The sequence below is a fragment of the Rhinoderma darwinii genome, chromosome 7 (assembly GCF_050947455.1).
Source record: "Rhinoderma darwinii isolate aRhiDar2 chromosome 7, aRhiDar2.hap1, whole genome shotgun sequence".
In the NCBI taxonomy this organism is placed as follows: domain Eukaryota; kingdom Metazoa; phylum Chordata; class Amphibia; order Anura; family Rhinodermatidae; genus Rhinoderma; species Rhinoderma darwinii.
The window spans coordinates 58,183,113-58,199,661 of NC_134693.1; the positions used below are offsets into that span (position 1 = coordinate 58,183,113).

Here is a 16,549-nt window from a genome sequence, read left to right on the forward strand (position 1 = left end):
AGATTAGTTCAATTAATTCCATGTTTTTAATTTTTATTATGAGCAGACAAATCACAAAAAATATAAAAAAAATAAAAATTTTGTAGTAATTTTTAATATATATTTATTTATATTATATATGTATATATATATATATATATATATATATACAATGTACAGCTCTGTAACAATTAGGGTATGTTCACACGGCTTAGCAAAATACGTCTTAAAATACGGATCTGTTTTCAAGCGAAAACAGCTCCTGATTTTCAGAAGTTTTTGTAAAAACTCGCGTTTCTCGCGGAATATTTTACAGACGTTATTGGAGCTGTTTTTGTCAATGAAAAACGGCTCCAAAAACGTCCTAAGTCGTGACATGCACTTCTTTTTCGTGGGCGTCTTTTTACGCGGCGTATTTTGACAGCGACTCGTAAAATTACACCTCGTGGGAACAGAACACAGTAAAACCCATTGCAAGCAATGGGCAGATGTTTGTAGGTGTATTAGGGGCATTTTTTCAGGCGCAATTCGAGGCGTAAAATGCCCGAATTACGTATGAAAACAATGCGTGTGAACATACCCTTAGTCGTCTTCTCTCTCCATCACCCTGGATTGCTGTGAGCGGAGAGTGAAGAAGGCTATAAGACTATATACACACGACGTGAAAAAAGGGCAGTTAACAACGGATCAACTGTCAGATCTTCGTGACTGTTTTGCATCAATGTGTCAAAATTTGAATCCATTTCATGGCCGTCTGATCGTTTTTCACCCCCATTTGCCATCTATTTTTCATGGACATTAAAAAAAAAAATTATGAATTTTATAATTTATTTTTTTTTGTCCCAGCCACCTGAAAACACCACAGTGCCCATGTAGATAGTGACACAATACCACTGTAGATAGTGCCACATTTTCCACTGTAGATAGTGCCAGTGCCCACATAGATAGTGACCACTATAAATAGTGTCACAGTGCCCACATAGTGCCACAGTTCCCACTGTAGATAGTACCCACATAGTACCACACACAGTGCCCATGTAGAGTGTCCCCTGTAGGTAGTGCCCAAATAATGCCACAGTACCCATATAATGCCACAGTGCCCATGTAGATAGTGCCACAGCCCTGTAGACAACACTACACCACCTGTAGATAGTGCCACCCCCTGCAGATAGCACCATTCCTCCTTGTAGATAGCGCCACCCCCTGCAGATAGCGCTATCCCCTGCAGATAGCGCCAGCCCCCTACAGATAGCGCCACTTCCCCTGTAGATAGGGCCACTCCCCCTGTAGATAGCAGCACCACCCCTGTAAATGGCACCCTATTCCAGGAGATAGCACCACTATAGCTCCCTGTAGGAGCAGAATCGCTCTGGCCGGGGATTCCACTCCTAGAGGGAGCCCCTGATTTATCTGTCCATATTATGGACAGTGATATCAGGGGCTAACTCTAAAAATGGAATCGCCTGCCTGAACAACGGCAGCGCTGTGGGATTTCGATCCAGGAGTAGCCTCTGATGTCACTGTCCATATATGGATAGTGAAGCCAGAGGCCTCTCCAGTAGCGGAATCTCTGGTCAGAATGTCGACCGGGGACTCCACTCCTAGAGAGAGCCCTGACGTCACTGTCCATATATGGATAGTGATGCCAGGGGCTTCTCCAGTAACGGAATCCCCGGTCAGAGTGTCAGCCGGGGATTCCTAGAGAGAGCCCCTGACGGTGGACAGTGACGGGGGTTGTGTGTGGCTCTATCTACAGTGGGATTTTTTTTTTAACAAAACAATGTAATATAGTGTTAGGCTGGATTCACACGAGGTCATTACGTCCGTAATTGACAGACGTATTTCGGCCGCAAGTCCCGGACCGAACACAGTGCAGCGAGCCGGGCTCCTAGCATCATAGGTATGTACGACGCTAGGAGTCCCTGCCTCTTCGTGGAACTACTGTCCCGTACTGAAAACATGATTACAGTACGGGACAGTTGTCCGGCAGCGAGGCAGGGACTCCTAGCATCGTACATAAGTATGATGCTAGGAGCCCGGCTCCCTGCACTGTGTTCGGTCCGGGACTTGCGGCCGAAATACGTCCGACAATTACGGACGTAATGACCTCGTGTGAATCCAGCCTTAAGTTCAACTTTGTATTTTTTTTTATTTCAAATATATGTATTTTTTTGAGATGCAGCGTCTATGTATCTTGGATATATTAAACTATATCTTGTCCTGAAACTCGAATCGGTCAGCGGGACCGACAGCTTCGATGACAGCGGGCCCTGCTTGTTTCTGACACGTAGCATCCACCTGTCATCGATCACATCAAAGTTATGAACTTAGATGTGATCGTTATTAGCTGAATCCTGCGTGTCAGTGACACACAGGACCCGCTGTCTCCTAAGCCGTCAGTCCTGCTGACCTGACTGATTTTCAGGATACATAGAAGCTGTATCTTAAAAAGTAAAAAAAAAATATTAATAATAACCAATTACAAAGTTGCACTAAACACTATAATACATTGTTTAAGTAAATAAATAAATAAATAAATAAAACAATTTTAAAATCTTCAAAGGTTTCCATAGCTTTTAGATTAAGACTGCATCTCTGTCTAAAGTAAATCAAAGGAGTAGCAGGCAGGTTTTCCATTTGCATAGAGAGGAGTTTACTGTAAGAGCACTAAGACTACTCAACACTGTTTAATGTATTAATGTTTTTGATGCATTTTCTTGAAGGAACTGGTATCTCTAGTTATGAATATAATATTGCAATTTCTGTATTTGATTTATTAACTTAGAGCAACACTTCTGGCAAAACGTTAGCACTGTGTTATATCTGTGCAAGGTCTTAAGGGGCGTTGCATGACACAGGGATACAAAGAACACCAGAGAGAGAACCTCCTCAGGCGCTGTACTAGACATACCACAGTGTAACCGTTTTTCCCAGAAGGTTCCTTTAAAGTAATTTTAATTTGTATCTCAAAAGAATTTTCCTTCATCTACTCCAAGGAGAAATTGTGCATTAACATTGGTTAGATATATTTCAGAGGTTTGTTACTTTTTTTTTTGTTGGTAGGGACTGCCCTGCTCCCTCTAGATTACATTGCTAGTAAGTAATCAGATCTGCCATGTTTTTATAATCTTTCTTCCACCTAAAATAATTTGTGTCAAAGTGTCCTAGCCATAGTGAACACTATCCGGGCACTGAACGGTTTTTCATACTGATGAGTCTGACCTATCCACAGCATAGTTCATTAGAATATAATCGGTGGGGCTTTGACACCCAGATCCCACACCAATCAGTTGTTCTGGCTGCCTCCAGGCACCGGATGTTATGCAGTGTTCAGTGCCGGAACCAGATGTACACTGTATATTGACCGTGCTTCAGAATTGCAACTCTGCTCCTATTCACTTGAATAGGAGCAGAGCTGCAGTACTACAGCATTGCCACTATACTGTGAACGGAGCCATTTGTTTCCAGTACGGACATCCAGTGGTTGGAGGCAGCCAAAGCTGCTGGTCAGTGCGGGGTCTGGGTGCCGGATACCCAGTGATCATATACTGATGAAGCTATCTTTTGGATAGGTCATCAGTATGAAAAACTGTCTTGTGCCCAGACAACCCCTTCAGGATGCATATTTGCCTCAGGAGGATGGGGGTTCTTGGTACTGTTGTTAAAGTTGTTCTTTATGTGTTTAGTTGGTTCTACACTTTGCAACTAGTGAAGTACTTAAAAATGTATGATGTGCACTGTCTTTACAACACAAAAAAAGCACATGCTAAATAGTTACAGAAAATTTAAGCTGCATAAATTAACATGTAGCATAAATTAAAGGAAAGATAATAACTAAAAAGGAATTTCGAATTGATAACAATAATAAGCATATGAGAGCAGAAATTATTATGAACGGTTTCAAAAAAATACTACAAAAAACAATGCCACAACTAAATGATATTGCGGCAGAGATGAGAAGAGAACAATTGATGAGACCCATTATCTCCAAAGGAGTTTCCTTGGAAAGAGAGAAATATTTCAGAGATAACCCTTCCAAAATCACTTAAAAAAATTGTAGCAGCATCTAGAAAGTAAAAAAATATATATCGGAAGAAGGTCCGAACAACTGATTGTCTCTTTAACCTCAACCAATGTTGGCGTTCAGTGTTGTTCGTTTATTTATTAAAAAAGATCGTGAAAGAAAATTATTTTTTAATAAAAAGTATGATAAATTCAGGCCCCATAAACACGACCATAAAATTGCCCGTAATTACGGGCTCATTAGTTTGTATGACCGACGGACACCTTCCCGTATATTTAAGGTGTCCGTGCCGTATAATCTTGCAGAAAAAAATAGGACATGTCCTATTTTTTTATTTTATGGGCCGTGCTCCCATACTTTATAATGGGAGCATGGCCCATAAAAAGGGATGGCTGTCCACGGCCGGCCGTGCCCGTAATTACGGGTTGTAAATACGGGCACAGTCGTGTACATGGGGCCTAAGTTTCACAATACCTAAACTTATCCAAAGGTCCAGACGTTAATTGCAGACAGCGGCTCAGATCAGCGCACTCTACTAACATGAAACCAGAATGAGCTTAGATACGGGTTGATGCAGAGATAGAGAAGCTATTGGCCAAGGAAAGTTCTCTGGAGTAGCACTCACAATCTGGCGTGTCACAGCTTCTGGAATGTAGTGACCATTGGAAAAACAATTTTGCATCACAAAACTGGAGCACATGTACAACTGGTCAGACTTGGCACAGGGCTCGTGCTTATTTCAGACCTGTCTTTGATAATAACTAGTGACAGTCTCTAAATAGTTCTAGAACATGTTACTAGCTAAAGTATAGATAAATCTGCCCACTGTATGTTCTTCTTGCGTTTGCACAGTTGTGCCTCTGTTCTTTCTCTTCAGTGTTTCTCTGATATTTGCAGTGTTGAACTGGGGTCCCTTGGGCCCACCAGAGGGAATGATTCTGAGGGCCCACCCACCATCTCTTTTTTTTTTTCTTTCTATTAGTTTTTATTATAAATTTTCCCAAAAATTATATACAATATTACACAATATATCCCCATCCACCCACCCCTCCCTCCTCCAATGCAAAAATTCATCCAAATAGTACAAAACCAATATCTGAATTCCACATAACCAATTATATATAACCTTCTCATATTAAACACATCAAAAATAGGAAAGGCCATTGGCTAGTTCACCACCACCACCACCACCACCACACCTGCACTCTGAATAGACTATCCGTCTTAAAAAGTATCTTAGACACCTAGACTTGTCTTCTTTCTGGTTAGTTTGTAATTAAAAATCCAACAATTCATCCTCTATACCCTTTATCACAATTTAAACAGAGTCACGGGATTTGTAGCCAATGGCGCTGCCATACAAAATCCTGAGAAACAATATTTGACAGACATAATGAGGAGGAAAAATAATAATAAAAAGAAAAAACTTAAATCCTCTCTCTCTCTCTTCTTCCCCTCTACTCCTCCATTATTCCAAATTCACCATGAACCGAGGTCCATGGATACCAAATTTCGTAAAATTATTGTTATTCTATCCCATTGATTTAGTGAAAGCTCGCCTATATCTCCTTCCCATCTAACTCTTAAATCCCACCCACCATCTCTACAGAATATGTGCACATCCACTTGTTGTTGTCATTGTACACATAGAACATATCATTAATAAGGTCTATTAGGTTATTAGTGAATCATTCCCTAATAAATAGACCATAGTGATAAGTTCTTGGCTCCCAGGTTAGCTCCAAATGGGATTGTCTTCTGCTAGACCTTTTGGGACACATTATTGGGTCAGTATCAGGGCCCACTAGATGATCCTCTGGTACTCTGGTGGATTAGTCCAGCCATAGTTGTTTGTGTTAATGAACTATATCACACTTTTTCGCTCACTGCTTTGCCTTTTTGTGAATTTGTGTTTATTCTTTTTTTTTCTCAATTAGAATGGCTTATATTGTATACACTGCATATGGTGTTGACTTTCTTGCATTCATTTCAAGAGTAAAATTTCTACAAATCTTGCAACAGTTAAAAATTTTATACTTTCATCCAGCATGTTATTAGAGATGACACAATTGAATCCTCAGCAAATCAAAGTGATTTTCTATTTGGCAAATTAATAATTAAGATTCCATAAACATTACATCTACTATATGCACATCAGAGGTGCAGGGAAATACGAGTTAAGGATTTTCTTCCAAAAAAAATAATTTCACTGAGAATTAGATAAGAGTAACCTGCATTGTTTGTGACATTGTTATATTATAATAGAAGTACTATACATGTCGAGTATGAAAAGTCTTTCTGTGTCATACAGAATGCACTACATAGGATAAATAGACGATGAATAGTTTATCTACTGATTCTGTAATAACATAATAACAGTACGCAGGTAAAATCTCCTAGGTGAATTAAACAACTTATATTTTGCATAGAGTAGCTGTATTTGCTGCTATTGGACTTTAGAAACTGTAGTCTTAATTCACCTTTATGCCTTTCAGATGAGTTCAGCCGTGACAGGACCCATAATGCAATAATGCATACTTGCCTACTTTTGAGAAATTACATCAGTAAAACATCATGGGCGGTGTAAAGTTTTAAAACATATAACCTAACTCTTTATCTAGGCCATCATAATGCTTCCAAATCTTGCATAATGCACATGATTCCGCATCAAGACTCCAACAGCTAGACTGCAGAATCCACTGTCTTATTAAATTGACAGTTACAAAGCAACTCACCTGTGACCCTGATCTATCTCAAACCTTCAATTCTCTAACAGTCCCACAGGCAATAGTGCTGATCCCCCCCAAAAAAAACATAGCAGTATTAGCCACAGGGCCGCCATAAAAGTTTAAGCTACAGTACTTACAAAATAGTAACAGCCACAGTGTTGTAATAATAGTGCCAGCCAGTGTCCACCTAACAGTGCCAACCACTGACTTCACATACCACTGCTAGCCCCAGTGTGCCTGTGACAGTGCCAGCCCAAATGTGGCCATGACAGTAACAAACCCATTGTTCTTATGACAGTGCTAAACCCAGAGTCCTCATAACAGTGCCAGTCATAGGGCATCCAAAACAGTGCCAGTCATAGGGCATCCAAAACAGTGCCAGAAAATTTTCCCTGTATCAGTGGCAGCCTCAATACCCCTAATTTCAGTGCCTTTCTTTAAAGTGTTTTTGTGTTAGTTTCCTACATACAGATAGCTTCACTCTTACCTTTGCTTGAATTTGGTTAGACTCCAATATCTCATGAAACCAATTCAATATAATATTGCGACATGCTAGCAAAACTCAGGAGAGGCTGCAAATCACATCACAACCTCTGGTTGGTCACACATATATAAATATAGCAGAGAGTGTAACAAAATGCTGGTCATCTTACTCACACATCAGAATATGTTGACTCATAACATGCTACATACCGTGCTACAAAATATATTGGTGTTATTTGGGCAATGGGATATAAATAAGTATTCCATATTATAAGATTTTCACTGTAAATAAACCTACTGTGAGTATAGTGTCCCTTCCAGGCCCAGTTACTAGATTCAGTAAGTAGTTATAAAGATGTGCTTCCTCACACAGTTCAAATACAACTTATCTGAAATTTCATGTCAATTTTATAAATTTTATAGCTGTTTTCTATACAGGGAGAATAAGCCCTGTTTGTTGATCTGCAGATATAATGTTATAACTGGTTTTTCCCAACAATTGCAGTGTATATATTTTGGTACAGAAGTTGTTATATAACAACATCAATTATAACGTGTTCAGAATTTACTTCCTACTTTGCCAATAACAAGTAGTTAATATATCAACACCGAAAATTAGAATAAAAACACTTATCATTATTTATTTTCTTAATTCACCTATCAAGGACAAAAGGCCAGATAACCTCAAACAAGAATGAAAGGGATACTCCAAAAATATGTGGCATACCTACAATATCCCTTGTTAATTCAATGTGTCAATGTATAAATAGAATATATCAAAGTGGATCATATTGAAAAATATCTTAATTAGACATAATATAACACAGATTACAGAAGTTAATAAAAAAAAACACCTACAAAACACACAAATGGACAGTGTGGTGTAGGAATCCATTAGGCCCTGTTCAGACGTGGCAGAATTTTTTTTCACTGCAAATGTTGGTGCAGATTCGGGGCAGTTACGCAACGAATCTGCACTAACATTTGCATATTTGACAGGTAATTCAGACGTTGCAGATATCACGGCGGTCTTGCCACAGATTTCCGTTTTTGCATTGCAAAGGCTGAAATCCGCAGTGAAATTCCACTGCTTCTCCACAACATAATGAGCGTGCTGCGGAGGGAAAATTCTGCACCTGCATTTTTCACAACGTCTGAACTAAGTTTCCTAAAAATGTATAGAAACAACTGTAAAAAACGGCTGCAGCAGAGTTCAACAGCAATTCCGCCAAGTCTGAACGTGGCCTTATGGTGTGGGGTGGGTAATCTGGATACATTGTTGTGATTAGACATATTGTAGCTTGGCCCAAGTGGGTGAAATCATGTTGGTGATTTTATTTTGGTGACTTATCAACTTGTATGCTGCTATTATTTCTTGTGTCGTGGAAGTCAATGGCTCAAAATATATTAGACTGAAATTTAGATGAGTGTTCCAATAGTCACTCACGCCAGGCACTTTATCCAGCAACCTAAACAGGTTATTTCATACTGATATATATCGAGAGAGGAGAAATTACACACAGAACTGCTGGTATGCTCAAAATACTCCTCTGGAGGTTTATTTCCAAACTTAACTATAATAATATCATTCAAATAGGGTGTAGACTTGAGGTTAACCAATCAGAGGCAATGTGACAATAATTCTTATTCAGCCAATAGCAGATCATAAGAATATTTCAAATATGTAATTCTAATTCTTCATTAAAATGCTGACATCAGGTAACACCTGGAGACAAGCATATATTGGGCAGTTGTTAGTGATTTGTTCTCATGGGGGAGTTTGTTGCAATTTTCTGTCTGGGTGTTCAGCCAACCCGCTACAATGGGGCTATGAAGGCCACACGTTTAACACATGGAGATAAGATGTTTCTTTGAATTATATAGAGGAAAGTTCATTACAAAATGGAGAATACAAATCTTAGTAATTCGGCATCCTGCTTGATAATTCATAATGTAATTTCATACAGAGAATATAAGCAAATAGACCATCCTTCACACTTGTAAGAGCTTTATGTCTACATATTTTTACAAGTGTATGTTGATGGATAAGTAAATGAATGATATATTTCATAAATGCCAGAACCCGAACTTGACGCTGTCTATTTGTGTTTTTAGCAGGTGTTTTTTAATTGTCAGCTGTGTTATATTATGTGCAATAAAGATATTTTTCTATATGATCCACTTGGATATATTGTCTTTATATAATGATATATTGAATTTACAAGTGATACTGTAGGTTTTCTACATTTATTTTCTACATGATGTAAAATTATAATATTTTTTACTAGGTTATGTTCAGATGCTGTGGATCTTTTCCATGATCCATTTGCTTTAAATTTGCAACATACGCACCTCAACATTTAAATTACAACACCAAGAAGGGCAAGCCGTAAGGTTATGCAAATCGAGGGAGTAGCAAGTGTCGCTAAGACGTGCAAATTATTGCATTTTCAAGCACCTCGCTCAAATCTGCGGCATGTGGGATGGGCATAAAAGCTAAAAGCCAGATTGAAAGCATTTGAGCTACATGAAAACTCAAAAATCGGATCAAGTGGTGTGGGATGATTGTGCGATTCCTCCTGTGGTCGACGTGTCAGTTATCGCCAATTGTCACAAAATGAGAGGGACAGAATCCTTGAACTGAGAGACCTTGGTTTATTACTCCGGCAGAGCGCTACGCGCCTATGCTGAGATGTCAGCACTGTTTCACGTTGCGTGTTCCAGAGGTTGAGAGAACAACAACAAATGGGAAGGACGGAACGTCTGATTGGAAAAATGGTGCATAGTGATCTATTCTGTACTGCAAGTGAAATTAGACGTCACATCCCAGGCCTAGGGTGGCAACCAGTGTCGACACAAACCATCAAAATGCATTTGCACGACATTGGGCTACGAGCCAGACGACCAGCTACAGGTGTTCCATTGACTACACGCCACCACTCTCAAAGGCTATCATGATGCACAGCAAGACGGCAAAGGAGGCTGGAATGGGGGTCTATCCTCTTCAGTGAGTCCCACTTGTCTTGAATGCATTGATAGCCGGAGAACGGTCAAGGGACCACATGGGCAATGCCATGAAGAGGCCTTTAAAAGGGAACGCCACACTGGTCCTACTCCCGGGATTATGCGTGGGGTGGCATAATATACGGTAGCCATATTATTCAATAGTCTTCATTTCAGATACACTACCATCTCAGCGTTACATTGATTCGGTCATGGAACCAGTGGTACGGCATTTCTCAAAAGTGTTCCAGAAGCCATTTTTCAACAGGACAACGCCAGGCCACATGTTTCTCATGTTACTGTAAACAGCCTGCGGGGCCGAAATTTTCTGCCATGACCTGCAGCGTCTTCGGACTTGTCTCCCATCGAGCACACCTGGGACGTAATTGGTCGGTAATTGCAAAGGTAGTTGCCAACAGCCAATCATGATGATTAGCGTGGCATAACATTCCTCAGACAACCATTAATAACCTCATTGATAGCATAGCATAGCATTTTTTTATCATTTGCATATCATTAACATGTCTGTTGACCCTTTGATTTCCACAATTTCGAAACTATTTCTTCTTGGTGTTGCAATTTCCATGTTGAGGAGTGTATATGCAGCAAATCCCCCAAAAATTGTACATATGAAGCATGCTCTCAAATCCACAGTGTAAAAAATGCTATGTGTGAAAGAGGTTTTGAAATACCCTATTCACTAGCATTATATGTATATTTGGTGGAGGTATTTGGTGCATAATTCACAATGAAAATCTGCAACGAATGCACAACGTCGAAACATTACCTTTTTGTTTTTTAGCTATTTAGTAAGATGTGTCTAATAGATAGCGTGATATGCAGGTGCTGCTATGTATCATACTGAACATATACTGTTTGTTTCATTCTGTAGTTATAAACAGTTACAGGCTTTTACGTAGCTCTATTATATTTTACCTAATTTCATTTAAATATATGTTGTTTCAACACCAAAAGGAAGCTTTAAGAAGCTGTTTAGGAAATTAATTCTCCTATATAAACATTTAGTCACGTTTATAAAAAAAAATAAAAACAATATCATGACATGCTAGCAAAACCCTTGACATGCTTCAATCCACACCACAATCACTGGTTGGTCATACATATAAATAATACATTTTAACTTTTCAAAGTTGGTCATCTCGCGCTACACATATCAGGATATGTTGAGATAAGAGGAAAGGTAAGGAAGGACATATCTGTACATGTTCTCCAATCTACTGGTAGTACAATATCATCAATAAAAAAAATATTTGGTCTACATTTTCTGTGGCTGCAGATAAAGCCTTCATATTTTCTTCAACAAGACTCGTACAGCTTCTTAACACAGGGTCAAACTAATTTAACCCCTTGGCGACATGCCACGTACTATTACGTTGCTGTCGCCAAGGGGAAGTATGGAGTGTGCTCACGGTGTGTTGCACAGCCAACACCTCATTTCAGCGAGCGGAATCAAAGTTCACTTTTGAACACATTTAACAGCTTAAAGAGGCTCTGTCACCAGATTATCAAATCCCTATCTCCTATTGCAATGTGGGTGACATCACGCTGTGTCTGCAGTGAAAGAAGCTGGCTGGGAGTGATCACGTCACCCACAGGTCCTTCAACCTTGGCGTTGGAAGAGAGAAGACACCACAGCTCCTGGCATACAGTTGAATTGGCAGCAGCATCACCATGTGCAGGTAAGCATTAGCAAACTCCCTAGAGACGAGCATATTAACTTTTTGGACTCCTTTCAGCCGATGTATCTTCTTTGTCCGACGACAAGGTTGAAGAACCTGTGGGTGACGTCACGCTGTGTGTCTTTAGTGAAAGAAGCTGGGTGGGAACGATGAGAAGTGTATAATGCTGTTTGTCAGCATCATACACTTCTATTCACAACGCCAAGTTAGTAAAACAAGTAAACACGCCCAGTTGTTAAAAACACAATACACGCACAGTTGGAAATACGAAAAAAAACACGCCCAGTTGTCCATTTCAAAGCTCATTTGCAGAAATATAAAATTGCTCATAACTTGGCCAAAAATGATCGTTTTTCAAAAAAAAAAAAAACTTTACTGTTATCTACATTGCAGCGCTGATCACATGCAATAGGAGATAGGGATTTGATAATCTGGTGACAGAGCATCTTTAAATGCCGCGATCAATTGTGACCGCTGTATTTAAATTGTTAAAATCCGGGGGGCACCCCCTCAAACACACCATTGCGGGATCAGCCGGTTACAATGGTTGTTATGGCAGCCTGGGGGCCTAATAAATGTCCCCAGGTCTGCCATCTTTGTACTCTGCCTCTGGTAGGGCTTCAAAGGAGACTGTCCGTATCACGATATACTGCAATACATTAGTATTGCAGTATATCATGCAAGCGATCCAACGATCGCTGGTTCAAGTTTCCTAGGGGGACTAAGAAAAAAGTTTAAAAAAAGCAGCTAAATAAAGGGGTTCTTTATGTTTTTTAAAAAAAAGTATTAAAAGTTAAAAAAAAAAAACTTGCCCCATTTGTCCCCTAAATTGACAGAAAAATAAAAAAGTTATGGCTCTGAGAACATGGCGACACAAAACTTTTTTTTTTTGCAAATATTTTTTTTAGTGGTAAAACATAAAACAGAACATATAAATTTGGTATTGCCATAATCCTATCAACCTATAGAATAAGGTGCACATGCAGTTTTTACCGCCTGATGGACGCCGTAAAAACAAAATCCCCCAAAAAATGGCGTAATCACTGTTTTTTTCCCATTTCACCCCACAAATATTTTTTTCAGCTTTCCTGTACATTATGCAATAAAATAAATGGTGCCATGACTACAACTTGTATATACATATCCCCAAATGGTGCCAATATAAACTACAACTCATTTAGCAAAAAACAAGCCCACATATGACCATATTGACAAAAAACAAGCCTTCATACAGCTACTGCGATGGAAAAAAAAACGTTTTGGCTCTTGGAATGCCACGATGCAAAAAAACGTAAAATGCCCAATATAGCTGTGTCCTTGAGGATATACATCAGCAATTGTAAGTAAAACCATAAAATATATAAAATTCTTACATATAATAAAGTTTCATGACTAATTTTAGTGATAAAACACTCTTAAATATGCAGTTTGTCAAGAAATAATTAGTAAAGTTTACATTTTGAGCAGTGGCTGTTCTATTTTTTTCTCTAATAAAAGAGAACAAAAGGGTAGAGCGGAAACTGCTATATGCTGCACAAATTGTCAATGTGCAAGATTGAAAAACCACATTGATTAGTACCAAAACAAGGAATGGCAAAATTAAGAAGTCATGTGGGATTTCAATAAACCAGAATATTGTATCTCTTTTTCTATCTCTACATATACTGTATGTGTATAATTCAAATAAAAAAATTAACAAATTCTATTGAGCAAAAAACAATATTCGTTTTTTTCATATATGTTCTTGAAATATAAAAAAATATATAAATTTTCAAACTGTTTAGGACATTTGGCTAGGTCTAAGGGCATGACCAGACGTGGCGTATTTCTTCCGCCACTGTCCGCATCAATGCCGCACATAATCTGCGTTGCAGATTCTGTTGCGGCTCTGCCTAAAATGGGCATTAAATTGATGCGGACTAGCCGTTGCGTATTGAGGTGAAAGTACTTACCTTCTCTCTATCAGTTCAGGATAGAGAGAAAGGACAGCCCTTTCCCTAGTAAAAGTAAAATAAATTCTTACCTACCCGGCCGTTGTCTTGGTGATGCGTCCCTCTTTCAACATCCAACCCGACCTCCCTGGATGACGCGGCAGTCCATGTGACCGCTGCAGCCTGTGATTGGCTGCAGCCGTCACTTGGACTGAAACGTCATCCCGGGAGGCCGGACTGGAGGAAGAAGCAGGGAGTTCTCGGTAAGTAGGAACTTCTATTTTTTTACAGGTTGCTGTATATTGGGATTGGTAGTCACTGTCCAGGGTGCTGAAACAGTTACTGCCGATCGTTTAACTCTTTCAGCACCCTGGACAGTGACTATTTACTGATGTCGCCTAGCAACGCTCCCGTAATTACGGGTGCACACACGTAGTCACCCGTAATTACGGGAGCCCCATTGACTTCCTCAGTCTGGCTGTAGGCCTAGAAATACACAGGTCCAGCCAGAATGAAGAACTATCATGTTCGTAAAACCAATATGCTACGCAGCACACATAACATCTGCGGACTTCATTGCGGAATTTTAACTCTCCATTAAAGTCAATGGAGAAATTCTGCAATGAGTCCGCAACAAGTCCGCTACACGTCCGCAACAGCCAGTGTATGCTGCGGACACCAAATTCCGCACCGCAGCCTATGCTCCGCAGCGGAATTTTCCGCAACGTGTAAACAAACCTCACCAAAAAGCTGTGGAAAGCAATGGAGAAACGTGTATGCTGCGGATTTCCGCAGCGGACTGTCCGCAGCGAAATTACAGAGCAATTCTGCCACGTCTGGTCATGCCCTAAGTGTGCACATTTGTTTCAATGATGAGAGGAGCATAAGCCATAGCCAGTTGGAAAAAAGGGCATGTTAAAATCCATCAGTAAACATCAAGGAATTGTCGGACTGCCTTTTTACACATTATACATTATAGGTTCACCAGACTTTAATCTATTGTGTATGGCCAGCTTTAAAATAGTCTTTAGAGACATTTCCTGGAGGAATAGAGAGCGCCAGCTGGTAGGTTAATGCTCAAGCAGCAGTCTGTCATCTGAAAGGAGCATGTATACCTCATGCGTGTTCCATATACATTAACAGCAACAGGGAGATCTCAATGTAGCACTATCCAAGTAGGCAGCAAAAGATCACACCAGTAGAGAATCGTTAAGAAAAATCAAGATAGCACATAGCCAGGTCAACACAGGGTGAGGATAACAGGAGCAGGAACCTGAATACTGGTGAAGGGTTTAGGATACTTGGAACAGGTACTCAGGATACAGTACAATGCAACAGATTGTTAAAGGAAAGGGAGTTAAGAAGAAGAATTATTATTTATTTTTACATTTTCAATATCATTATCTCTATTAAAACATAATCCTTAAATCTTGCAGTTTTCACTCTGGCCACTGTGCCTCACAATAGACTGACACTTCCTGTTCTTTAGAGATCACTTCTCAGCAGTCATCTCATTATCATCACAGGCAGGGTTACAATGAATGGTAACACCTATATAAACACCTGGAGGCAGATAACACAGGATCACAGCATTGACAGTAACATCTGCACAGGTCCCAAAGCATGCCTAGAACACTCTCCCATAGAAGATAACAGGTAATCTCCAGACTATTGTTTCCTATGGTCCATGTGGCTGCTGTAAAGCATATCTCTGATTGCTGTTAACAGAGCAGCTGTTCAGGCCAAGTGGCTGCCCCCATAATCATGTATAGAAAATAGAATAAAAAATTTCAATCAGCAAATAAAAACAGATTAGTAAAAAAAAGGTTCTGGTTTTAATTAGTAAAAAATAATATATGTGATACATTCCCTTTAAATTTGACTAGAAATATATTTTTGGGAAATTACGGTATGTGAGAGGCCTAGGTGCTCTGCTACTATACATTTCTTCTTATTTTATATTTTATTTCATTGATACATACCTGCTTTTACACTCTCATTGTACTCTGTACATATATTTGTTTTGATGTATTAAATGTGAATGTAGTCTTTCTGACTACCTGTTCTTTCTCACTTTCTCTTTGATTGCACACTACTAAAATAGCTAAGAAAAATACAGATTATTAAAAAAAAAACTGAAAAAATTATACATATATATGGTAAAAAAAAAAGTTCAAAAAAGAGATGCCAGCAATACTATAGCAGCTGGAGAAAGGGGCAATGCTGCTGGAATCAAGATGGCACAGGTTTCCTGTGGAAACATGATTTTTATCACCTCTATACCCAATTATTTTTCCTTTGAGCCTGCCAACCACAACCTCTAGAGCAGGGTTGCCGACCTGATCTTCTCTTTTTTTTTAGGATAATTAATCAAAAAGTCACAGCTAGCCAACATTTGTTATGGAGAACCATCATAAATCATAGTGATTGATGTCTACAGCTTAGAATAGTGATTATAACACATTAGCAGCATGTACTGTGACCTCTAAAATAATGATTATTACAATCCTAAAAATCTATATAACCCTCTCCAACGTAATAAAAATCATGAACGCATCAGTTTTTTTTTCAATTGATGCGATTTTTTTTAAGTTGGAAAGGGTTATACAGATTTTATGATGCGCAACTTACAATGCGTCCATGATATTTTTTAAGTTGGAGAAGGTTATACAGATTTTACGTAAATTCCTGGAAAGTCCA

The 16,549-nt window shown here is 39.2% G+C and overlaps 1 protein-coding gene across 6 annotated transcripts in view; it reads left to right on the plus strand.

Moving 5' to 3' along the window:
- Positions 1–16,549, plus strand: part of KCNT2 (potassium sodium-activated channel subfamily T member 2) — a 675,220-nt gene that overhangs the window by 603,996 nt on the left and 54,675 nt on the right. The gene's annotated exons all lie outside the window — the stretch shown is intronic.